At 33.5% G+C, this 26,590-nt stretch overlaps 2 long non-coding RNA genes across 3 annotated transcripts; one reads left to right on the forward strand and one right to left on the reverse strand.

The window, feature by feature from the left end:
- Positions 1-10,461: 10,461 nt before the first annotated feature.
- Positions 10,462-11,104, reverse strand: LOC142233683 (uncharacterized). The gene is made up of 2 exons (XR_012721468.1): positions 10,782-11,104; positions 10,462-10,720 (listed from the first exon to the last, which is right to left on the reverse strand). It is a non-coding gene; the product is annotated as an uncharacterized LOC142233683 (long non-coding RNA).
- Positions 11,105-12,460: 1,356 nt separating this feature from the next.
- On the forward strand, positions 12,461-13,138 carry LOC142233940 (uncharacterized). 2 transcript variants are annotated; one of them, XR_012721518.1, is made up of 3 exons: positions 12,526-12,540; positions 12,665-12,819; positions 12,880-13,138. It is a non-coding gene; the product is annotated as an uncharacterized LOC142233940 (long non-coding RNA). The 2 variants fall into 2 exon arrangements; XR_012721517.1 differs by having other exon boundaries at positions 12,461-12,819.
- The last annotated feature ends 13,452 nt before the right edge of the window (positions 13,139-26,590 follow it).

Consider the following 26,590-nt stretch of genomic DNA (forward strand, 5'->3'; position numbering starts at 1 on the left):
CGAATAAAATTTGAACAACATTTTCTATAGAAATAAAATTTTGATAAAATTTTCTATAGAAATAAAATTTTGACAAAATTTTCTATAGAAATAAAATGTTGACAAAATTTTCTATAGAAATAAAATTTTGACAATGATGAAAATTGTATTGTGAACCGAATAAAATTTTAACAAAATTTTCTCTAGAAATAAAATTTTGGTAGATTATTTTTGATTATGAACCGATATGGACCCATTTTTGTGTGATTGGACCAATTTTGGTATGGTTGTTAGCGACCATATACTAACACCACGTTCCTAATTTGAACCGGATAGCCCCCATATAAAGGGACCCTCAGATTTGGCTTGTGGAGCCTCTAACAGAAGCATATTTCATCCGATATGGCTGAAATTTGGTACATAGTGTTGGTATATGGTCTCTTACAACCATGCAAAAATTGGTCCACATCGGTCCATAATTATATATAGCGCCCATATAAACCGATCCCCAGATTTTGGTTGCGGAGCCTCAAAGAGAAGCAAATTTCATCCGATCCGCCTGAAATTTGGTACGTGATATTGGTATATGGTATCTAACAACCATGCAAAATTTGGTCCTCATCGGTTCATAATTATATATAGACCCCATATAAACCGATCCCCAGATTTGGCTTGCGAAGTCTCCAAGAGAAGCAAATTTCATCCAATCCGGTTGTAATTTGGAACATGGTGTTAGTATATGATCTTTAACAACCGTGCCAGAATTGGTCCATATCGGTCCATAATTATATATAGCCCCCATATAAAACGTTCTCCAGATTTGACCTCCGGAGCCTCTTGGAGGAGCAAAATTCATCCGATCCGGTTCACATTAGGAACGTGGTGTTAGTATATGGTCGCTAAGTACCATACCAAAATTGGTCCATATCGGTTCATAATCATGGTTGCCACTCGTGCCAAAAATAATCTACCAATATTTTATTTCTATAGAAAATTTTGTCAAAAGTTTATTTCTATAGAAAATTTTGTTAAAATTTTATTTCTGTAGAAATTTTTGTCAAAATTTTCTTTCTATAGAAAATTTTGTCAAAATTTTTATTTCTATAGAAAATTTTGTCAAAAGTTTATTTCTATAGAAAATTTTGTTAAAATTGTATTTCTGTAGAAAATTTTGTCAAAATTTTATGTCTACTCTGTCAAACTGAATTATATACTTATTGGATCGTTCTTTTTTTATTTAATATATACCACGTATGGACTTACATACAATTTAGAAGAAGGTGTTATGAGGTTTTAAAATACCTTGCCATCGGTAAGCGTTACCGCAACTCACATAATTCGATTGTGGATCGCAGTGTTTAGAAGAAGTTTCTACGCAATCCATGATGGAGGGTACATAAGCTTCGGCCTGGCCGAACTTACGGCCGTATATACTTGTTTCTAGCTATTTTTTTTAACATTTTTTAGCTTTTTTGGCTAGTTTTTTGGACAAATCTAGCGGTTTTTGGTGAAACAATTCTGGCAACGCTGAATACAATGAGCCCCGTCTGACTTTGAACTTTTTTTACCTGTCTATAAATGCATATACTGAAAACTATTGGTATCTGCTCATATTGTGATGGGTATTTATATCATTATTTTATTTATTAAACATAGGACCGACATTGCCTTAAATTTAAAATATAGACTTCGATTGGCATCAAAAGTGAAATTAAGATCTTTTTTTTCAAACATAAATAAATACGATAATTTATGTCGATCCATTTACGGTACCCCCACAATAGAACTTCAAATTAGTGGTATTAAAATGAGATTTAGTTATGTTACCGGAGTCGACTCCGGAGTTGGAGTCGAGACTGATAACAAAAGGCTGGAGACGAGCAAAATTGATTCGACTCCACATCCCTTAGCCACATCATCGGCGTATGTCACCTACATTTTTCTTTACTTAGTCTAGGGAAATCATAAGGTTGTTTATAGCAACATTCCAAAGAAGCGTTGATAGAACTCATCCTTGAGGAGTGCCTCTGTTCACATACCTTTGTATATTTGTTTGTCCTAGTGTGGCTGAAATACGTCCACGGTACCCACAGTTGGTTGAATTCTACCAAAAATGATAGATTTTTTACTACTTGGTAGAATTTTCTATAAAAATAAAATTTTGACAACATTTTCTATAAAAATAAAATTTGGACAAAATTTTCTATAAAAATAAAATTTTGACAAAATTTTATATAAAAATAAAATTTGGACAAAATTTTCTATAAAAATAAAATTTGGACAAAATTTTCTATAGAATAAAGATTTGAAAAAAATTTTCTGTAGAAATAAAATTTTGAAAAAATTTTCTATACAGAAAAAACACTCAGAAATGTCACCAGCAGTTCTTACGCCCTCAAAAAATCGCTTCTTTAACATAGTATACCCCAAACACATTTTGCTTCAAACATATATATTTTCAGGATTTTTCCAAATAAAATATTGTTTGTATTGTTTAAACATATTATGTTTCACCTTAAGCATACACTGGTAGAAAAAAAAAATTAAGGAAGTTTTCTTATGTATATATATGTTTAAGGCGCCAATAGGTTACTTCCATTCGTTTACTTGCACCATACCCTCTAGGTCTCTCTTACTAAACACATATATGTTTATAGGCTATTTCTAAATTAATATATGTTTGCATCCCAACATAGTACATTTAAAAAAATGTTACGTCCCACACATAATATATTCTAACATATTAACAAATGCTAGTTTATGAACATTATATGATTGCACTTATAAATAATTTGTTAAAAAATTTGAGTTCCAAACATATAATTTTTATAACCAAGCATATGAAAAACAATCTTTTTCGTTCGTGTAGGTGTACTTTTTGTTGTACAAATAAAAACTTTGGCTAATGCACTATATGTTTCTTTTATTTATTTAGTTTTGGTCAATGCATAATTCAATTTTTTTTTATTATTTTTGATGGTCATCATTTCTTGAATAGCAGCCTTAGTCGCCGTAATCAGAATCCGATTGTTTTACGCTTTAAACTCGCTTACTTTCCCAATCCCACTAACTTTGTTATATCTTCAACACCTGAAACTATAGGCTCAGCAGAAGCAAAAGCTATAACGCTCATTACAGCCATAGCGACAATTGCGAAAAAGGATTTCATTTCTAGCTGTTGAAGAAAAAAGTTAAGAAAAGTCTTAAAAAAAGTCTTAAAAAAAACTTGTGTTTAATGCACTTACGATTTTTTGTTTCTTTTGTTGAGATATTAAAGGAAACTTCATATTTAAGATTCAGGGTGCAAGGCTTTTTATAGAGGTAGTATACCTCTATTGCGTCTATATTTGGTTTTCAATTAAATTTTCTCACGAATAGTTCTTATGATAAAACAATTGTTGTCTATTTAGTTATGGCAAAAATAAATTACTTTGTTAATGTGTTTAGATAATAAAGTCGAGTAATATTAAGTCTGAGTCCATTGGAAATTTTCTTTAACATTGTAAATTTTCTTTAACATTGTTATTTTTTTTAATGTAATAACGTTGTTTCAAGCAGACCATATTGCAACATTTTTACTGTACACTGAAAAAATATGTTAGGTAATCACAAAATTTCATGTCCATAAACTACGAATGTCTGTTTTTGTGTAGAATAGAAAACAATGTAAAAACAAGTATATACGGCCGTAAGTTCGGCCAGTCCGAAGCTTATGTACGTTCCACCATGGATTGCGTAGAAACTTCTTCTAAACACTGCCATCCACAATCGAATTACTTGAGTTGCGGCAACGCTTGTCGATGGCAAGGTATCTTTAAACCTCCTAACACCGTCTTCTAAATTGTAAGTAAGTCCATACGTGGTATATATTATAGAAATAAATTTTTGACGAAATTTTCTATAGAAATAAAATTTTAACAAAATTTTCTATAGAAATAAAATTTTCACAAAATTTTCCATAGAAATAAATTTTTGACAAAATTTTCTATAGAAATAAAATTTGACAAAATTTTCTATAGGAATAAAATTTTGACAAAATTTACTATAGAAAAAAAATTTTGACAAAATTTTCTATAGAAATAAAATTTTGGTAGATTATTTTTGGCTCGAGTGGCAACCATGATTGTGAACCGATATGGACCAATTTTTGTGCGATTGGGGATGGGCTATATATAACTATAGACCGATATGGATCAATTTTGGCATGGTTATTAGCGGCCATATACTAACACCACGTTCCAAATTTCAATCGGATCGGATGAATTGTTTGCTCCTCCATAAGTTTCCAGAGGTCAAATCTGGGGAACGGTTTATATGGGGGCTATATATAATTATGGACCGATATGGACCAATTTTTGCATGGCTATTAGAGACCATATACGAACACCACTTTCCAAACTTCAACTGGATCGGATGAATTTTGCTCCTACAAAAGGCTCCGGAGGTCAAATCTGGGGATCGATTTATATGGGGTCTATAGATAATTATGGACCGATATGGACCAATTTTAGCATGGTTGTTAAAGAACATATACCAACACCATGTACCAAATTTCAACCGGATCGGATGAATTTTGTTCCTCTAAGAGGCTCCGGAGTTCAAATCTGGGGATCGGTTTATATGGGGGCTATATATAATTATGGACCGATATGGACCAATTTTTGCATGGTTGTTAGAGATGATATACTTATACCATGTACCAAATATATATACTTACATCATGTACCAAATTTCAGCCAGATTGGATGAAATATGCTAGTCTTAGAGGCTCCGCAAGCCAAATCTGGGGGTCCGTTTATATGGGGGCTATACGTAAAAGTAGACCGATATGATCCATTTCCAATACCATCCGACCTACATCAATAACAACTACTTGTGCCAAGTTTCAAGTTGAAAGCTTGTTTTTTTCGGAAGTTTTCGTGATTTCAACAGACGGACGGACGGACATGCTTAGATCGACTCAGAATTTCACCTCGACCCAGAATATATATGCTTTATGGGGTCTTAGAGCACTTTTTCGATGTGTTACAAACGGAATGACAAAGTTAATATACCCCCCATCCTATGGTGGAGGGTATAAAAATGTTGCTAAAATATTTCCAATTAAAACGTTAATTGAGTTAAAGTTAAAATTACGGTTTTAACTTTTTAATTAATTAAATAATTAAGTTATACAAATTGACTTTGTCGTCAAATTAAAATATAAAGTCAATTATGAAAACTATTGAAATTTATATATTATTAGAATATTTACTCAAGAATATTAAGGGAACGGTAAAAAAATTTGCCAAATTATATCCAATCAAAAAGTTGATTGAAGTTGAAATTACGTATTGAGGACGTATTTTGCAACACTTTATTTTTAAGAAGTTTTTATATCCTCCACCACAGGATGGGGGTATATTAACATTGTCATTCCGTTTGTAACTCATCGAAATATTGCTCTCAGACCCCATAAAGTATATATATATATTCTGGGTCGTGGTGAAATTCTGAGTCGATCTAAGCATGTCCGTCCGTCGTCTGTTGAAATCACGCGAACTTCCGAACGAAACAAGCATTCGACATGAAACTTGGCACAAGTAGTTGTTATTGATGTAGGTCAGATATTATTGCAAATGGGCCATATCGGTTCACTTTTACGTATGGCGCCCATAAAAAGTACCGCGAGATTTGGCTTGCGGAGCCTCAAAGAGAAGCAAATTTCATCGGATCCGGCTGAAATTTGGCACATGGTGTTAGTGTATGGTCTCTAAGAACCACGCAAAAATTGGTCCACATCGGTCCATAAAATTATATAGCCCCCATATAAACCGATCCCCAGATTTGGCTTGCGGAGCATATAAGAGAAGCAAATTTCATTCGATCCAGGAATTTCGAACATGGTATAGTCTCTAGCAACCATGCAAAAATTGCGGAGCCTCTAAGAGAAGCAAATTTAATCCAATCCGGTTGAAATTTGGTATGTGGTGTTAGTATATGGTATCTAAGAACCATGGCAGAATTGGTCCATATCGGTCCACAATTATATATAGCCCTTATATAAACCGGTCCCCAGATTTGACCTCCGGAGCCTCTTGAGGAGCAAAATTCATCCGATCCGGTTGAAATTTGGTACATTTCGCAACCATGCCAAAATTGGTCCGTATCGACCTATATTATATATAGCCCCCAAAAATTTTATATTTCTATAGAAAACTTTGTCAAAAATTTATTTCGTCGTATTTAATCAACCTTTTTTTTTGTCTACTATATATCCCGCATGGACTAACTTACAATTTAGAAGGTGATGTTAAGAAGTTTTAAGATGCCTTGCCATCGGCCGCAACCCAAGTAATTTAATTGTGGATGACCGTCTTTATTAGAAGTTTCTACGCAATCCATGGTGGAGGGTACATAAGATGCGGCCTGGCCGAACTTACGGCCGTATATACTTTTTTTTGAATTTGTCGAAAAATATGTACTTATTTTTTCGATATCGGCGTGATGTTAGTGTTTGTAATACAGTTTAATTGAAATTTAAAAAAAAATCTAAATTTTCTAAAATTAACCAATAAGTTTATTCCTGGTGGGTTCACTCTTTGTTTCAGTGTGGTTTTGCTTAAAACGTGGTGTATTTTGTATACTTGAAGTCCAGTTTGAATTTGCAGTTTTAAATTGAGGTTTAAATAATTATGCACTGAAAAAAATATTTTCGTGAGGCCAAAGATTTCACGTCCGTAAAATAGGAATACGAATTTTTCATAGCATAGAAGACGCATTTCTCTAATATGAAGTTTCCCTCTTACAAAAGTCAATAAACCTGTGAATGAAGTCGTTCTCTTTATAGTTATGTGATTCGACTTAAACTTGGGATTCTTTGCATAAAAAAAAAAATATTTTAGTAAGGTCACCTTGGCTTTAATACTTTTGAAAAATTCTTTAAAATTAATTAAATCGTTTTCACTACAAAGCAAAAAAAACGTTCAAAACTAGGAGATGTTAATACTTTTTTTTTAAAGACGGTTTGTTCTTGAAACATGGCACAATTTTTCCCCAGATTTGCTTGTGGAGCCTCTAATAGAAGCAAATTTCATCCGATCCGGTTGAAATTTGGAACATCCCAGCAAAAAAATTTGGAAGTTCTTCCAAAGGCAGTTCTTCCAAAAGCACTTCCAGAAGATGCACTCCCAATGATGTTCTTTATTTTAACTGCCCAGGAAGTTCTTTTAATTAAATTTTTTATGACTTGTTTTTTCATATTTTTAATGGGTAATTTTAACTTTTTTTGTTTCAAATTGTTTAAAAACAGTGTAAGAACACATGAAATGGTACAAATCATTTAAATTTTGTCGAAAAAAATGCTAAATTCAATCTGAAACAAGTATATACGGCCGTAAGTTCGGCCATGCCGAATCTTATGTACCCTCCACCATGGATTGCGTAGGAACTTCTACTACAGGCTGTCATCCACAAACGAATTACTTGGGTTGCGATAACACTTGCCGATGGCAAGGTATCGTAAAACTTTTTAACACTGTCTGCTAAATTGTAAGTTAGTCCATAAGGGGTATATATTAAACAAAAAAAGGCCGATTAAATACGTATATAATTCAGTTTGACAAAATTTTCTATAGAAATAAAATTTTGACAAAATTTTCTATAGAAATAAAAACTTGACAAAATTTTCTATAGAAATAAAATGTTGACAAAATTTTCTATGGAAGTAAAATGTTGACAAAATTTTCTATAGCAATAAAATTTTGACAAAATTTTCTATAGAAATAAAATGTTGACAAAATTTTTTATAGAAATAAAATGTTGACAAAATGTTCTATAGAAATAAAATGTTGACAAAATTGTCTATAGAAATAAAATGTTGACAAAATTTTCTACAGAAATAAATTTTTTACAAAATTTTCTATAGAAATAAAATTTTGACAAAATTTTCTATGGAAATAAAATGTTGACAAACATTGCTATAGAAATAAACTTTTTACAAAACTTTCTATAGTAATAAAATTTGACAATTTTTACATGGCTGTTAGAGGCCATATACTAACGAAATGTACCAAATTTCAACCGCATCGGATGACTTTTGCTCCTCCAAGAGGCTCCGGAGGTCAAATCTGGGGATCGGTTTATATGGGAGCTATATATAATTATGGACCGATATGGACCAATTTTTGCATGCTTGTTAGAGACCATATACTAACATCAGGTACCCAATTTCAAACGGATCGGATGAATTTTGCCCCTCCAAGAGGCTCCGGAGGTCAAATCTGGGGATCGGTTTATATGGGAGCTATATATAATTATGGACCGATATGGACCAGTTTTTGCATGGTTGTTAGAGACCATATACTAACACCACGTACCAAATTTCAATCGGGTAGGATCAAGTTTGCTCCTCCAAGAGGCTCCGGAGGTCAAATCTGGGGATCGGTTTATATGAGAGCTATATATATTTATGGACCGATATGGACCAATTTTTGCGTGGTTGTTAGAGACCGTATACTAACATCAGGTACCAAATTTCAACCGGATCGGATGAATTTTGCCCCTCCAAGAGGCTCCGGAGGTCAAATCTGGGGATCGGTTTATATGGGGGCTATATATAATTATGGACCGATATGAACCAATTTTTGCATGGTTGTTAGAGACCGTATACTTAGACCACGTACCAAATTTCAACCGGATCGGATGAATTTTGCTGCTCCGGAAGGCTCCGCAAGCCAAATTTGGGGATCGGTTTATATGGGGGCTATACGTAAACGTGGGTCGATATGGCCCATTTTCAATACCATCCGACCTACATCAATAACAACTACTTGCGCCAAGTTTCAAGTCGATAGCTAGTTTCGTTCGGAAGTTAGCGTGATTTCCACAGACGGACGGACAGCCGGACAGACGGACAGACGGACGGACGGACATGCTTATATCGACTCAGAATTTCACCACGATCCAGAATATATATACTTTATGGGGTCTTAGAGCAATATTTCGATGTGTTACAAACGGAATGACAAAGTTAATATACCCCCATCCGATGGTGGAGGGTATAAAAATTGTGAATTTTTGAAAATTTTTGAGGTCAAACGTTTCCGACAAGCATTAGAATCCATTAAAAATTATAAAAAAATTTATAAAAATTATTTATTTGACAAAATATCACAGAAATTTTTAATTTACATCCAAAACATTGAATTTGGATCACACGTAAAGAAGTGATGCAAATTCAGTGCAACGGCTGTTGAAATGGAGGACTTCCGTCCTATGACAAGCCCATGTTAAATTCATCGCTTCTGCGTCAATTTTGCACCACTTCCGGATCCAAAAAGAACATTTTCATTACATTTTTGGCGACGCTTTTTTTGCTGGGATGTTGTAGGTATATAGTCTCTAACAACCGTGCCAGAATTGGTCCATATCGGTCCATAACTATATATAGCCCCCATATAAAACGTTCTCCAGATTTGACCTCCGGAGCCTCTTGGAGGAGAAAAATTCATTCGATCCGGTTCAAATGTGCAACGTGGTGTTAGTATATGGCCGCTAACAACCATACCAAAATTGATCCAAATCGATGATTTGACGGTGGCAAAGGAAAAGAGATATGTTTGTACGAATTTATTTCGGCATTAGCCGGCTATCAATGTAAAACCTTTTATCGGTAGGTTCAAGTGTGGTTCATTGTTGGGTTTAATGAACTGACTGAATTTATTCTGATAATTGGTTGATAGTTTTGTCAATGCATGGTTTTAAGCTGAAATCAAAAAAAACAACAACAATGATTAAAGTACAAAACCAACAATAACAAAACAAAACAAATTTCATAAAAATAAATTTTTGTATAAAAATCATATTTTTCTAAAATATTGCTATTAATTCGGTAACATTTTTATTTAAAAATAACAAATTCCGAAACTCCAGAAAAGGACCCGTGTTTTCCAAAACGGGTGATTTTTTTGATGGTCCAATAGAAAGTCTATATGTGATTTTATTTTTATACTATACTACAATTTTTATGGCACCATACTACAATTTTATCTATTATACATTCTGAGTAAATCATTGTCAATTTTTGTGTGGTGTGGAAGAATCATGATTATTTGTACGAATTTGACAATTTTGACAAAGCTTGAAAAGTCAAAGTACTCCATGTTTTATTTTCGAAAATTTTTCCAAAAATTTTCAACTTTATTTCAATATTTGCAAATATTTCTTCAAAATCTAAAAAGTTAAATGATTTCCCCACTATCGTCATTTTCGAGGCAAAAATCGGAATTATCTATTTTTTGAGTAAAAATCGACAAAATACCTATAAATCTGTAAAATTGGCAGTCCCGCTTGTCACCGTTGCCACAATCCAAGTAATGCGATTTCTACGAAATCCATGGTAGAGGCTACATAAGATTCAGCCTGGGCGAACATACGGCCATATATACTTGATAATTTCCCTATAGCTCTTAGAAAATTATCCTTTAAAATATAAAGTTTAAATATTGTAACAATATTTTTTATTTTTATTAGTTTTAATCAATTCATATCTTTTTTGTGTTTAGTTTTTTAATGGTCATAATTTCCTGTATGTCGAGCTGAATAGTACACCATTCTTCTTAGATTGTAAGCAAGGTTACTTTCCATATCCCAATTGTTTTATTATTTCCGAAACATCTGGAACTTGAGGTTCAGCAGATGTAAGAGCCAAAACGCTCATTACTGCCACAGCGACTATTGCGAAGAAGGATTTCATTTTTAACTGTCGAAAAAAAAATTAAAAAAAATAAAACAAAAAATAATCTTTTATTCACTGAACTTACGATTCTTTGTTGGTTTTTGTGAGAAGGAAATTTCATACTTGAGCTTCAGTGGGCAATGCTTTTTATAGAGGCCAGCTAAGTGTATTGCTCTGCATATGTTTAATTTAAATGTTAGCACGAATATTTGTTATGATAAAGAAATTGTTGCGGCAAAACTAATTTACTCAGTTAATGAAGTTAGAAAAAATGTTGAATAATTTGATTTTACTATAACATTGCTTGTTGTTTGTAAATTGATAATTTTTTAACACTGTACAAAGGTATAGTAAAAATATTTTAAATTATGATAACGTAGATAGTTGACTTTACTTTAAGGCCTTATAAAGTAGTTTAACTACGATTAGGCAAAAAATCAGAAATCTGAATTCTTGAAGCCGCTGCAATACAGACTCAAACAAGCTTACCCAGTTCCAAAGAGTTTGTGTTCACTTCTCTGCAAAAAAAAAGCGGCACCAAAAAAGTAATAATGTTCTTGTTGGATCCGCAAGAGGTGCAAAATTAGCCCAGTAGCGATAAATTACATCCCAGCAAAAAAATTGGAAGTTGTTCCACAAACATTTCTTTTATAGAGCATCCCGGCATCTTTCATAAATTTTTTCTACTTCCGATGCAGTTTAAAAGAATGCGCTTTAAAAGAAATGTTTTGGACAAGTCCACAAACATTTCTTTTAAAGCGCATCCCCGGAACCCCATAAATTTTTTCTCTTTCCGATGCAATCCTTTTGGACAAGTCTTAGTAAATAGGGAATTAGGCCGCTTTAAGTGAAAATTTAAGTTTTGGACAATTACATTTCGCAAAAACGAATAGAAAATCAATAAAAAAGTAAAACAATAATAAAAAAATCCTCGTCGCTGGGATTTGAACCTGTGCCCTTTGGCATTGTCACTTCCAAGGAAATTCTTTTGAGGAAGTTTTGTAAATTACGACAATTTTTAATTTTTTTATGGGAAAAATAAATTTATACAAAAACAAGTATATATGGCCGTAAGTTCGGCCAGGCCGAAGCTTATGTACCCTCCACCATGGATTGCGTAGAAACTTCTTTTAAACACTGCCATCCACAATCGAATTACTTGAGTTGCGGTAACCCTTGCCGATGGCAATGTATCTTAAAACCTCCTAACACCGTCTTCTAAATTTGAAGTAAGTCCATACGTGGTATATATTAAATCCAACAAGTATATATGGCCGTAAGTTCGGCCAGGCCGAATCTTATGTACCCTCCACCATGGATAGCGTAGAAACTTCTACGAAAGACTGCCATCCACAATAGAGTTACTTGGGTTGTGGTGTCTTAAATCGTTTTCTAAATTGTGAGTTAGTCCATACGTGGTATATATTAGACAAAAAACGTATGTATGTGTAGGTAAGTCTATAAATAATTACGAAAAGATATGGACTTTTGCACGGTACGTGGGGAGCCAGAATTGAAATATGGGGGTCGCTTAAATATGGGGGCTATAGACATAAACAAATATTAAAAAAAAAATAAAATATAAAAGAAATGTTTATGGAACAACTTCCAATTTTTTTTTTTTGCTGGGATGTTAAATTTATCACTTCTGCGCTAATTTTGCACCTCTTACGGATCCAACAAGAACATTATCACTTTTTTGGTGTCGCTTTTTTTGCTGAGAAGTGAACACAAACTCTTTGGAACTGGGTAAGCTTTTTTGAGTCTGTATTACAGGGGCTTCAAGAACTCAGATTTCGGATTTTTTGCCTAATCGTAATTAAACTACTTTATAAGGCCTTAAAGTAAAGTCAACTATATACGTTATCATAATTTAAAATAGTTTTACTATACTTTTGTAAAAAATCAAATCATAGTAAAATCAAATTATTCAACATTTTTTCTAACTTCATTAACTGAGTAAATTAGTTTTGCTGCAACAATTTCTTTATCATAAAAAATATTCGTGCTAACATTTAAATTAAGCATATGCAGAGCAATACACTTAGCTGGCCTCTATAAAAAGCATTGCCCACTGAAGCTCAAGTATGAAGTTTCCTTCTCACAAAAACCAACAAACAATCGTAAGTTCAGTGAATAAAAGATTATTTTTTGTTTTATTTTTTTTAATTTTTTTTCGACAGTTAAAAATGAAATCCTTCTTCGCAATAGTCGCTGTGGCAGTAATGAGCGTTTTGGCTCTTACATCTGCTGAACCTCAAGTTCCAGATGTTTCGGAAATAATAAAACAATTGGGATATGGAAAGTAACCTTGCTTACAATCTAAGAAGAATGGTGTACTATTCAGCTCGACATACAGGAAATTATGACCATTAAAAAACTAAACATAAAAAATATATGAATTGATTAAAAGTAATAAAAATAAAAAATATTGTTACAATATTTAAAGTTTATATTTTAAAGGATAATTTTCTAAGAGCTATAGGGAAATTATCAAGTATATATGGCCGTATGTTCGCCCAGGCTGAATCTTATGTAGCCTCCACCATGGATTTCGTAGAAATCGCATTACTTTTATTGAGGCAACAGTGGCAAGCGGTGCTGCCAATTTTACAGATTTATCGGTATTTTGTCGATTTTTACTCAAAAAATAGATAATTCCGATTTTTGCCTCGAAAATGACGATAGTGGGGAAATCATTTAACTTTTTTGATTTTGAAGAAATTTTTGAAAATATTGAAATAAATTTGAAAATTTTTCGAAAAAAAAAATCGGAAATAAAACATGGAGTACTTTGACTTTTCAAGTTTTGTCAAAATTCGTACAAATAATCACGATTGTTCCACACCACACGAAAATTGACAATGATTTACTCAGAATGTATAATAGATAAAATTGTAGTATAGTGCCATAAAAATTGTAGTATAGTACAAAAATAAAATCACATATAGACTTTCTATTGGACCATCAAAAAAATCACCCGTTTTGGAAAACACGGGTCCTTTTTTGGTGTTTCGATTTTTTTTTATTATACACTTCACCACTACTGTGGTACAGGGTATAATAAGTTTGTGCATTTGTATGTAACGCCAAGAAGGAAAAGTCTGAGACCCATCGTTTAGTATACCGATCGTCTTAGAATTAAATTCTGAATCGATTTAGCGATGTCCGTCTGTCTGTCTGTCTGTCCGTCCGTCTGTCTGTCTGTCTGTTGATGTATTTTTGTGTGCAAAGTACAGCTGGTATAGGGTCCTGTTTCGGCTCAAAGACGATCCCTATTGATTTTGGAAAAAATCGGTTCAGATTTAGATATAGCTGCGATATATATTTTTCACCGATCTGGTCATAGTTGGCGTGTATATCAACCGATCTTCCTCAAATTCCGTACATCCGAATATTTTATGAATCTCGAAAAACTTGCAAAATATCATCCACATCGGTTCAGATTTAGATATAGCTCCCATATATAGCTTTCGCCCGATTTACACTCATTTGCCCACAGAGGCCAATTGTTTACTTCGATTTAGTTCAAATTTTGCACAGGGAGTAGAAATAGCATTATAGGTATGTGTGTCAAATTTGTTGGAAATCGGTTCAGATTTAGATATAGCTCCCATATATAGCTTTCGCCCGATTTACACTCAAATGACCACAGAGGCCAATTTTTTCCTCCGATTTAGTTGAAATTTTGCACAGGGAGTAGAATTAGCATTGTAGCTATGTGTGCCAAATTTGGTTGAAATCGGTTCAGATTTAGATATAGCTCCCATATATATGTTTTTCTGATTTCGACAAAAATGGTCAAAATACCAACATTTTCCTTGTAAAATCGCCACTGCTTAGTCGAAAAGTTTGCACAGGGAGTATAATTAGCATTGTAGCGATGTGTGCCAAATTTGGTTGAAATCGGTTCAGATTTAGATGTAGCTCCCATATATAGCTTTCGCCCGATTTACACTCAAATGACCACAGAGGCCAATTTTTTGCTCCGATTTAGTTGAAATTTTGCACAGGGAGTATAATTAGCATTGTAGCGATGTGTGCCAAATTTGGTTGAAATCGGTTCAGATTTAGATGTAGCTCCCATATATAGCTTTCGCCCAATTTACACTCAAATGACCACAGAGGCCAATTTTTAACTCCGATTTAGTTGAAATTTTGCACAGGGAGTAGAATTAGCATTGTTTCTATGCGTGCTAAATTTGGTTGAAATCGGTTCAGATTTAGATATAGCTCCCATATATATGTTTTTCTGATTTCGACAAAAATGGTCAAAATACCAACATTTTCCTTGTAAAATCACCACTGATTAGTCGAAAAGTTGTAAAAATGACTCTAATTTTCCTAAACTTCTAATACATATATATCGAGCGATAAATCATAAATAAACTTTTTCGAAGTTTCGATAAATTTCTTCAGATTTAAACGTTTCCCATATTTTTTTACTAAGATTGTGCTCCACCCTAGTGCATTAGCCGACTTAAATTTTGAGTCTATAGATTTTGTAGAAGTCTATCAAATTCTGTCCAGATAGAGTATATCACTTAAATGTATGTATTTGGGACAAACCTTTATATATAGCCCCCAACACATTTGACGGATGTGATATGGTATCGAAAATTTAGATCTACAAAGTGGTGCAGGGTATAATATAGTCGGCACCGCCAGACTTTAGACTTTCCTTACTTGTTTTTAAATAAAAATGTTTCCGAATTAATAACAATATTTTAGAAAAATATGATTTTTATACAAAAATTTATTTTTATGAAATTTATTGAAATGTATGGCTACACTGAAAAAAATATTTACGTGATATTAAAGATTACGCAACCTCAATTTTAGGATGCGCAATTTACACACTATTAAGGACAAATTTGGTTAAAATAATGAAATTTTAATTAAAATGAGAGTATATAATCTTTGCTTCAAAAATTTTTTCTTTAAATTTAGGACACACATTTTGAAAATTTGCGTCCCTTCGTTAAAGTCGCATGCCTTTAAACTAAGGCAAATTTTCCTTAAAGTAAAGAAACACATTTTTGATTAATATTATTAATATACCGGAAAAATAGAATGCAACTTCGATAAATGAGATCTGTAACCTAATTTTAATTGTATAGACCTAGATTTAAGACCAGATATGTCGCGAAAACATTTCCTTATTTTAAAGAACCCTCATTTCTGGGCTCGGAATCAATACCAAAATCCTTAAAGAAGGTCAAAACCTTTGGATCCAAGTAAACTTTTTTTTGAGTTTATGTGTAGTTATTTTTCTGTACGAAATATTTTTGTTTAACCACAAGATGGTTTTTATTTTAAGGTAATTTTTTACAAAGCTGACTTCATTATGTTTTTTATACCCTCCAGCATAGGATGGGGGTTATATTTTGACCTCCGGTGCCTCTTGGAGGACCAAACTTCATGCGATCCGGTTGAAATTTGGTACGTGGTGTTCGTGTATGGTCTCTAACAACCATGCAAAAATGGGTCCATATCGGTCCATAATTATATATAGCACCCACATAAATCGATCCCCAGATTTGACCTGCGGAGCCTCTTGGAGGACCAAACTTCATCCGATTTGGTTGATATTTGTACTCCTTTTGCAGGAGCAAAGTTCATCTGATCCGGTTGAAATTTGGAACGTGGTGTTAGTATGTGGTCTCTAAGACCACATAAGATTTGGTCCATATCGGTCCATAATTATATATAGCCCCCATATAAATCGATCCCCAGATTTGACCTCCGGAACCTCTTAGAGGAACAAAATTCATCCGATCCGGTTGAAATTTGGTACATGGTGTTGGTATATGTTATTTGACAACCATGCAAAAATTTGGCGTCGCTAGTATTAAATTCATATTATTTTTATATATTACCAACCTTCAAATGATTCGTGTCAAAATTTGATGTCTGCAAGTCAATTAGTTTGTGAGATAGTGCGTCTTTTGTGAAGCAACTTTTGTTATTGTGCATAAAATGAAAAAAAAAGCAATTTCGCGTTTTTATAAAATACTGTTTTCCGAAGGGAAAAAATACGGTGGAAGCAAAAACTTGGCTTGATAATGAGTTTCCGGACTCTGCCCCAGGGAAATCAACAAGTATAGATTGGTATGCAAAATTCAAGTGTGGTGAAATGAGCACGGGGGACGGTGAACGCAGTGGACGCCCGAAAGAGTTGGTTACCGACGAAAACATCAAAAAAATCCACAAAATGGTTTTGAATGACCGTAAAATGAAGTTGATCGAGATAGCAGAGGCCTTAAAGATATCAAAGGAACGTGTTGGGTGCCGCGCGAGCTCACATTTGACCAAAAACAACAACGTATTGATGATTTATGATTTGCAGCTGTTAACTCGTACTACACCCGAGTTTTTCCGTCGATATGTGACAATGGATGAAACATGGCTCCATCACTACACTCCTGAGTCCAATCGACAGTCGGCTGAGTGGACAGCGACCGGTGAAGCGTGGAAAGACTCAAAAGTCCGCTGGCAAAGTAATGGCCTCTGTTTTTTGGGATGCGCATGGAATAATTTTTATCGATTATCTTGAGAAGGGAAAAACCATCAACAGTGACTATTATATGGCGTTATTGGAGCGTTTGAAGGTCGAAATCGTGGCAAAACGGCCCCATATGAAGAAGAAAAAAGTGTTGTTCCACCAAGACAACGCACCGTGCCACAAGTCATTGAGAACGATGGCAAAAATTTATGAATTGGGCTTCGAATTGCTTCCCACCCACCATATTCTCCATATCTGGCTTTTACCGACTTTTTCTTGTTCTCAGACCTCAAAAGGATGCTCACAGGGAAAAAATTTCGCTGCAATGAAGATGTGATCGCCGAAACTGAGGCCTATTTTGAGGCAAAACCGAAGGAGTACTACCAAAATGGTATCAAACAATTGGAAGGTCGTTATAATCGTTGTATCGCTCTTGAAAGACACTATGTTGAATAATAAAAACGAATTTTGACAAAAAAAATGTGTTTTTCGTTGTTAGACCGGGGACTTATCAGCCAACCTGTTACCAAAATTTTATTTCTATAGAAAATTTTGTCAAAATGTTTTTCCTATAGAAAATTTTGTCAAATTTTATTTTTATAGAAAATTTTGTCAAATTTTCTTTTTCTATAATATATACCACGTATGGACTTACTTACAATTTAGAAGACGGTGTTAGGATGTTTTACGATACCTTACCATCGGCAAGCGTTACCGCAACTCAAGTAATTCGAGTGTGGATGGCAGTGTTTAGAAGAAGTTTCTACGCAATCGATGGTGGAGGGTACATAAGCTTCGGCCTGGCCGAATTTACGGCCGTATATACTTGTTTTCAATTACACTTTCCTTTTTTGTGTTCACATAAAACCACGTGCCACTTCTGAATAAATAAATTAACACAAACCACAGTAATTCCTCATTCTCCGTCCATTCCAAGAAACAATCAACAAACGACTGACGCGCAAAATAAAAATCGTGTGAACCTGCTCAATGTTTTTATACAATTCTTTTCGCTGCAAAAAAATTAAATTGTCACGAAAACAATGTACATGGTCTTTATGGCCATGTAATGGTTCTAGATATGTCTATACGTAACCAATAAAAATACTTTTTTCTCATGATTTTTCCGACCATGTAATGGTCTCAAATTCTAACATTTAAATAATAGAATATGGTTGCGGCATTTGAGAACCATTTAAATTCTTATTGCCAACATATATTTTTCTCAGCTCGAAAATTATTTTTACAAAGACAAAATACATACATGGTTTTCGCGACAATTACATACTCTAGATAAGCATTAAATGGATGCGGCAACCATGTCCAAATATGTTTTTTTTCTGTGCGTGTACATAAATATATTGCCCGATTTTCTAATTCAGTAGTGGTTGTTTAATGTATGATATAGAAATAACAGTTGTGGTTTTTCTGACTTTCTTATATCCACAGTTCGACCAAATAAATGAGTCACAGAAATCTCCCACAAATTTTCAATAATTTGATGGTACGAGAGAAGCACTTTACATTACATTAAATAGTCCATAACTTTCATAAATTTCAAAGAAATATTTTTTTTATAGATTTTGTATGCAATGAGGATCTTACTACCATTAAATAACGCTTCATTAATTGTTTATCGACTATCGATAAAAATGATTTGGATTCTATAAACACCTCATGGAATTTTAACGATGTTAAAGACTAACAAATACCACCAACAAAGTTTAACATTAATTAACTTTGTTGGTTTTGTGAATAGAGTAAAGTGAATTTCAAACAGAGAACGGGAAAGAAGAGATATGGAAGGAAATAGTAGGAGAGAAAATGAGAGAGGGAGATATTAAAAATAAGTACAGTTCATAGTTTAATACCCCCTGAAGGATTCTAAAGCCATTCCATATAGGTTTTGTTTTTTGTTGTTGTATATGCAATTAGAAAATAAACAAAACCAACACCAACACCGCCAAACTAATTTTAGAGAGAAATCCCAAAAACAAAAACCCACCCTTGAGTTCTCAATTGATTTTTTCACCATTCCGGGGGTGGATTTTACAGCCAGCAACAGGTATAAATAGTCAAGTAGCGCAATGAACTGACATACACTACAAGTGCATCGTTCTTAGGATTAACATCATGCCTTAGTGGCTTTGGGAGAGGACTCCCAGCTCATAAGGAATGTTAGTTTTTCCTAAAATAAAATTCAGCTTTAAATAAAATTTTTTCGTAAAAAAATAAATTTAAACGCTAAGGTATTTTTCGAGACACCTACCTAGTGAAAAAGTCGCTGGATAGGCCTAATCGCAATGTTGCCTTTGTCGTGATGCCTACAACAACTACTTAAACCATCAACGTTGGAGAGAAGTGAAATAACACCAATAATGATATGCTGCCTTTGTGGTTCCACTGGAAAGCGAAAAGAAGCTGTTGATTTTTTTAAATCCCGACTCCATCAATACTTCTTGGCTGACTTGCAGAAAAACTAGAAAGAGGTCTGAGCATTCATCGTCATTGGAAAGTGTGAGTTATTTTGCTGATTTCCCCCAAAATGAAACGTTGTAAAATATGTTCATTTTTACCTACAAAAGCTTTAATATATTTTCTTAAAGGGAATTTTTAAAATTCCCATTTCGACTGTGTTCGTATTTTGAAAACAATGTGCAAAAATAATGTTAATTTAAATTTAAGCAAAATTGAAAAAAAAAATTAATGTCTTCCTATTTTAAGATTTTAGTTTAAGGATTTGTCTTCCGGTTTGTTTGTTTTGCTATTTAGGGTTTTAGGATATCTCTTAGTTTTAAGTTTAGTATGTAATGTCTTCTTGTAAATAAAATATGTAACTAAGAAAACCGAAATTATGAATATTTTTATTTTTGGGGCAGGCTGGTGTGGTGAACTATATGAAATCTATAAAACACAGAAGAAAATATAACCAATATTTTTTTACTTAAACTACTTATTAATTTAAAGGATTCATCGATTCATTTAATTTCTTAATTGAAGTAAAAATCTATCTAAAATCTAAAATTTGAATTTCTTCAATTCATATATGTGAATTGAACAAATGAAAATTTTAATTCAGTAGTCTAATTTTTTAATGAATTTCCACGAATAAATCAGTTTCGATAAAAAAAAAAAACATATTTGGATCAAATTTCTTCAACAAGTTAAACGAAGCTGACAAATGTTCAGTTTATAAACATATTAATACAATTAACTTCCAAGTAAAATAATTGAAAGTTCTTACCCAACCAATTCTTTTTAAGCGCATCCCACGATTTTCCATCAATTTTTTTCACTTCAACTGAAGTTCTTTTGGAGAAGTCTTAGAAAATATTTTGTGCCGTTTTAAAATGAGAATTTTTTTTACTTTTGAACAATTAAATATCCCAAAAAAGATCAAATAGATTTAAATAAAACAAACAATTTCACACACACACGGGGAGTTTAACCTCTGCTGTATGACTTTTTCACTTCGATGGAAATACTATTGAGTTTGAGCACATTACGAGAGTTATCAGAATATTTAACGACAAAAAAATAACAACAAGAAAAAAAACATCGATACATATCATTAAAAAAAACAAGCTTTTAGAAAAATATTTTATAAAAACATCGCCGCTGGTGATGTTTTTAAATCTCCGATAGGTAATAAGGTCCCTGTGGAAGTTTTCGACTTTTATTATTTCATAACTCTGTATTTTACAGAGTCTCAAATAAGATGATACTTAATAGTACAGGAAGTGATAAACCATCATATTTGAGATCAAACAAAAGACAGATTTATGCATAAATAGAAATCCACAGCCATTGGAAGGCTAAACCTGCATTATTTATTTATTTATTATTTTTATACCCTCCACACGAAAAAAAAGCATGCCCGGTTCCATAGATTTTGTCTTTACTTTACAAATTTTGGTATTGATTCCGAGCCAAAGAAGCGGAGAATACAAGTAAGAATACTTTTAACACAAAATTCTCTTTTAAATTTGGGTTTTGTGTACTTGCTTCTAGGAAGAAAAGTTTAATTTTTCGCTTTTTCAGCTTTTTATACCCTCCACCATAGGATGGGGGGAATATTAACTTTGTCATTCCGTTTGTAACACATCGAAATAATGCTCTAAGACCCCATAAAGTATATATATTTTGGGTCGTGGTGAAATTCTGAGTCGATCTGAGCATGTCCGTCCGTCCGTTCGTCTGTTGAAATCACGCTAACTTCCGAACGAAACAAGCTATCGACTTGAAACTTGGCACTAGTAGTTGTTATTGATGTAGGTCGGATGGTATTGCAAATGGGCCATATCGGTCCATGTCCGTCCGTCCGTTCGTCTGTTGAAATCACGCTAACTTTCGAACGAAACAAGCTATCGACTTGAAACTTGGCACTAGTAGTTGTTATTGATGTAGGTCGGATGGTATTACAAATGGGCCATATCGGTCCACTTTTACGTATAGCCCCCATATAAACGGTTGCGATTGCTCTAAGAGAAGCAAATTTCATCCGATCCGGCTGATACGTATAGCCCCTATATAAACGGACCCCCAAATTTGGCTTGCGATTGCTCTAAGAGAAGCAAATTTCATTCGATCCGGCTGAAATTTGGTACATGGTGTTAATATATGGTCTCTAACAACCATGCAAAAATTGGTCCATATCGGTCCACTTTTACGTATAGCCCCCATATAAACGGACCCCCAAATTTAGCTTGCGATTGCTCTAAGAGAAGCAAATTTCATCCGATCCGGCTGAAATTTGGTACATGGTGTTAGTATACTGTCTCTAACAACCATGCAAAAATTGTACCACATCGGTCCATAATTATATATAGCCCTCATATAAACCGATCCCCAGATTTGGCTTGCGGAGCCTCAAAGAGAAGCAAATTACATCCGATACGGCTGAAATTTGGTACATGCTATTAGTATATGGTCTCTAACAACCATGGAAAAATTGGTCCATATCGGTCCATAATTATATATAGCCCCCATATAAACCGATCCGCAGATTTGAACTCCGGAGTCTCTTAGAGGAGCAAAATTCATCCGATCCGGTTGAAATTTGGTACGTGGTGTTAGTATATGGTCTCTAACAACCATGCAGATATTGGTCCATATCAGTTGTAATGTACAGGACCACGGAGGATCTCGATGCAAGTTCTAATAATTTATAAACATCCTTCCGTCTATGCTGAGTTAGGACTGCGGGAGCCTTTTTCTAGCTAACTTCAGTCGGGTGGGGGGTTCTCGTCCTGCTCATCATAGACTAAGTTCCCATTACAATAATTAATTTTTATAGACTCCCTATTTTTTTAAGCTGCTCTGAAACTAAATGGACCAATATGATTACAGAAAATAAAAACAAACACCCGCTTTAATCAAGAGAAAATTAATTTAAAAAGAATAACACTAAAAATGGTATTTTCCGAAAGCCAATATTATATATATCTCTCAGGTGACATCGAGAGACAAGCCTCATAACCCTCGCCTTCCTATGTTCTAGTGGCTTAATTTCATTACCTAGAACCCCAATTCTAAAGCTTTTATTACATTTTTATTGATTTACATTCCAATAAGAAAACATGAAAATTTTAGTTTAGCAATCCATTATAATTATCGAATTTTATTCAAAACATTTTTAAATAGAATTTTTAGAAATCGTGCAATATAGATATAATAGCTAATATAGAATAATTTTAAGTAGATAAGTTTTAATTAGTGAAATTTAACATTATACCTTGATATAAAACATATTATGGCATAGTAATTTTGTTTAGTATGCATTTATGAAGGAATCATCAAAAACCATAACTCTAGTATTTAAGTTTTTCAATATGAATTCAAGTTGATAAATATAAAAAAAAATTAAAAAAAATACGTTCTGATTATATACCAGAAACAATAGAAATATATATTTATACAAACGAAAGATATTGATTTTACAAAATTAATTTATGATTCGGGACACCCCTATAAACCCTTATCTTTGTGCATTTGATTTTGTTATTTTTTTGTTTCATTTCATAACAAAGCAATTATCAGGTGATAGAAATATTTACTATGAGTTTGTGCTTATGCCAGAGAGCCGTATAGGGTATAACACTTATGATGATCAACAGTACTCATGAATGAATATTCTTGTTAATGCTTGTGACGTCATTGCTGTGGGAGCTCAGCTCCAGACATGAAGAAGAAGACTCAGCAATAGTATAACATTTATGAATGATTGTTTTGTTTTGTTTTTTTACGCACAGGTGTCTGGTAATAGTCACAATCTCATATTAAAGATTTCTACACTCACGCAAAAACCTCAATGCAAGAAAATATAATATCACAAAATATATTATAAATTTTTATAAAACTCACCAGCATATCGATCCGTAGAAGGCCTTCGCAGGTAACGATGCTGTAGATGCTGTTTATGGGATAAAAATTGGATTATACTTTCTTGCAAATATTTTTAAATCTGCAATTCCATTCAGCAATAGCACAATAAAAATGTTATGGTCGAATCCCAATTTTTTAACTTAGAGTTTAGATGTCAAAAATACAGGCTTATCTCCTTGAATTCATAGCACGATATCGATCTTGACGTAATTGATGAATTTAAACGAAAAAGATGATGTAGCTGGTCTTAAAACATATGTAAAACAATGATGACTCTAGGGTGAGGCTGGAATGGATGTCTGGAGGTTTCTTTACATTATGCCGATCACGATGAAATTGATCATTTTAAGTAGAAATGATGAGATGACTTGGTTTAATTCAAATGATGACTATATGGTTAAACCCAGAGATAGATTCCATTACATTATACGATTACAATTTTGGTTGAAGTTGATTGAAATAATGAGGTGACTCGTAGTTACTTGTAGACTTTATGATAAAACTGTGAAGTGTAGTCTGTCGAACTAGGGACTTGCCTTAATTCAGAAATAACATGCTGATGGCTTTATGTAAAAATTATGAAACTGGGATGGATCCATAATGAAATTGATGATTTTAAGTTAAAATCATGAGATGATTCGACCTAATTCAGATGGTGATGAATAGGTGAAATGTGAATGGCTTTTAGTCAGCCAGCCCAGGGACTTGCTGTAATTTCCCACTGGCCTTGTGTAGAAATTTATGGTTCCTCTTATTACTTCATTTCTACCATTTCGCCATAGAAATAAATTTCAGGAAAATAGTGTTCGGAGTACGCTCTCCCTATGGAAATGTTGTTGGTTGCGTATATTACTTAATGTAAGTGGGGAGGCGCGGAACCCTTGACAATGATATAACTATTCGTGGACACAACTCGTTCTCGAATGGGAAAAGCTTATTTTCTCTTGATGCTGGGATCCCATTAAATTTGGTCAATGAATATATTAATTTCCAACTGGATGAGTCGAAAGCTGACTCCACGTGATGAAGTCAGATTGGAGTAGGCAACAAATTTGCATAAACCTGAATGAAATTGGAGTTTTATTACGCTGCCGAAATTATTAATTCGTCGAACCTACCTCGTTTTGCGACTAAATATGTTTTCTGATTGAAAATATAATTTATATGAAATATAAATTTCATTAAAAATTCCACTGATGTTTGTCGATTTTTCTAGTAAATTAAAAATTAATTTCTTGTGACTTTGATCCGAACACCTTACTGGATAAAATGGAAAGGAAGTTCTTGAAAATTTTGCAAGCCTTGTGGGGTTCGATTGCTGACATGCAAGTGGCTAAAGAAAAACGTCAAAAGGTGTGATCGAACAATCACTGTAAGTACGATTACCGTCCCAAAAGTTGCCATTGAAAAATCGCGATTAAATTCAGGGTTGCCACAACATAAATTGAAATTCATAGATACCATCACTTTAAGAGATTCATTCACTAAAATTTGTTTTATCAGGTTAGTGAATAACATATTCACTAAATGTTAAAAATTTGGTTTATTCACAAAAATATTCTTTGACTAATTATTTAATATTTCTGTTCCAACTTTCTGTGTAACAAACGTATGAACAGTCAAGTAAAATATGAAACAAAACTATGATGTGTAAAGTGATCTGAGTCTGAGACAAGCGCCTGATAGTAATATGAGAGAGTTCTACTACTCTTTGAGAAGACAAAAAAAAATGAAATAAGTGAGGATTTGAGAAAAAATTGATTTATAACAAAGAGTCATTTAGGCAGCGTAGACAGCACAATTACCAAAAAAAAATGAGAATATTGAATTCAAGTTTTTGTTTGTGATCCTGGTATAACAAATAAAAGTGTTCTTTCGACCTTCTATATTTTTTTTTTCTTTGGCAAACAAATTCTTGGTTTCATCCCCTTTTCGTCTTTCTTTCCTTTATGAGGCATATCAGAAATTTTTGTGTCTACGCGGTACTAGTCGACAAAGACGTCCACTACAAAAACAGATTATTTGATAGATTTTCATAGGCAAATAACCTGGAAAACGGACGTCTATAATTTGATATCCTTTCCATGGAAAGTACCCACTATTTTCCCAGTCATATCCTCCAATACATAATAGCTATTGCCCAATTTCTCACGAATTCTAGCCTTAATAAATACCGGTGATAATTTTGCATTAAAGCCTTTTTCAAAATTACTTTGTGCAAAATTACGCCTATATACTTCCTGGCCAATTTTATAATTTTGTGGTCGAGCCCTGAGATTATATTGGCATTGATTCCTATCGTAAGCCTCTCTAATACGCTTTCGTAAACAATTTCTGAGAAGCTGTAGCTGATCATCTCTGCATAAATCAGTAGTCGGTTCGTTAAGCAAATTTAATTTCTTCAAAAGTTCATAAGACGAAGCATGCGTGATCATATCAAATCCATATAAAGCATGATATGGTGAGCAGTTTATGGATTGATGGTATGAATTGCGAAGAGCACAACTGATCGCGCTGAGATTTTGATCCCATTGTCTATGGTCGTTTTTCAGAAAGGCTCTAATTCCAGCAATTATCGATCGGTTTACTCTCTCCGAGGCGTTAGCCTGCGGGGAGTAAAAAGCCGTGTACATATGGTTAATGCCATATTTGGTGAAAAAAGCGTTTAGTTCATTGGCTTTGAACTGGCTGCCGTTATCTGAAACGATTGTTTCAGGTACACCATATGTATGGAATATCTGCGTCTGTAGAAAGTCCATTATAGCCGTCGAAGTAAATTTTTTGAGTGGACAAAGCCAATGAAATTTACTAAGATGGTCAAGTACAATCAAAATACCAATAAAGCCTGATTTGCTCCTTGGATAAGGACCAAGCAAATCAATATAAAGGCGTTGAAAAGGCCGTACGGAAGGTATGTGCTTACCCATAGGAGGTCTCATAATAATGTTTGGGTTTTTAGTGGTTTTACACACATCGCAATTCTGCACATACTCCCTAACGTCCTT

Source organism: Haematobia irritans, chromosome 4, assembly GCF_050003625.1.
Source record: "Haematobia irritans isolate KBUSLIRL chromosome 4, ASM5000362v1, whole genome shotgun sequence".
Taxonomy (NCBI): domain Eukaryota; kingdom Metazoa; phylum Arthropoda; class Insecta; order Diptera; family Muscidae; genus Haematobia; species Haematobia irritans.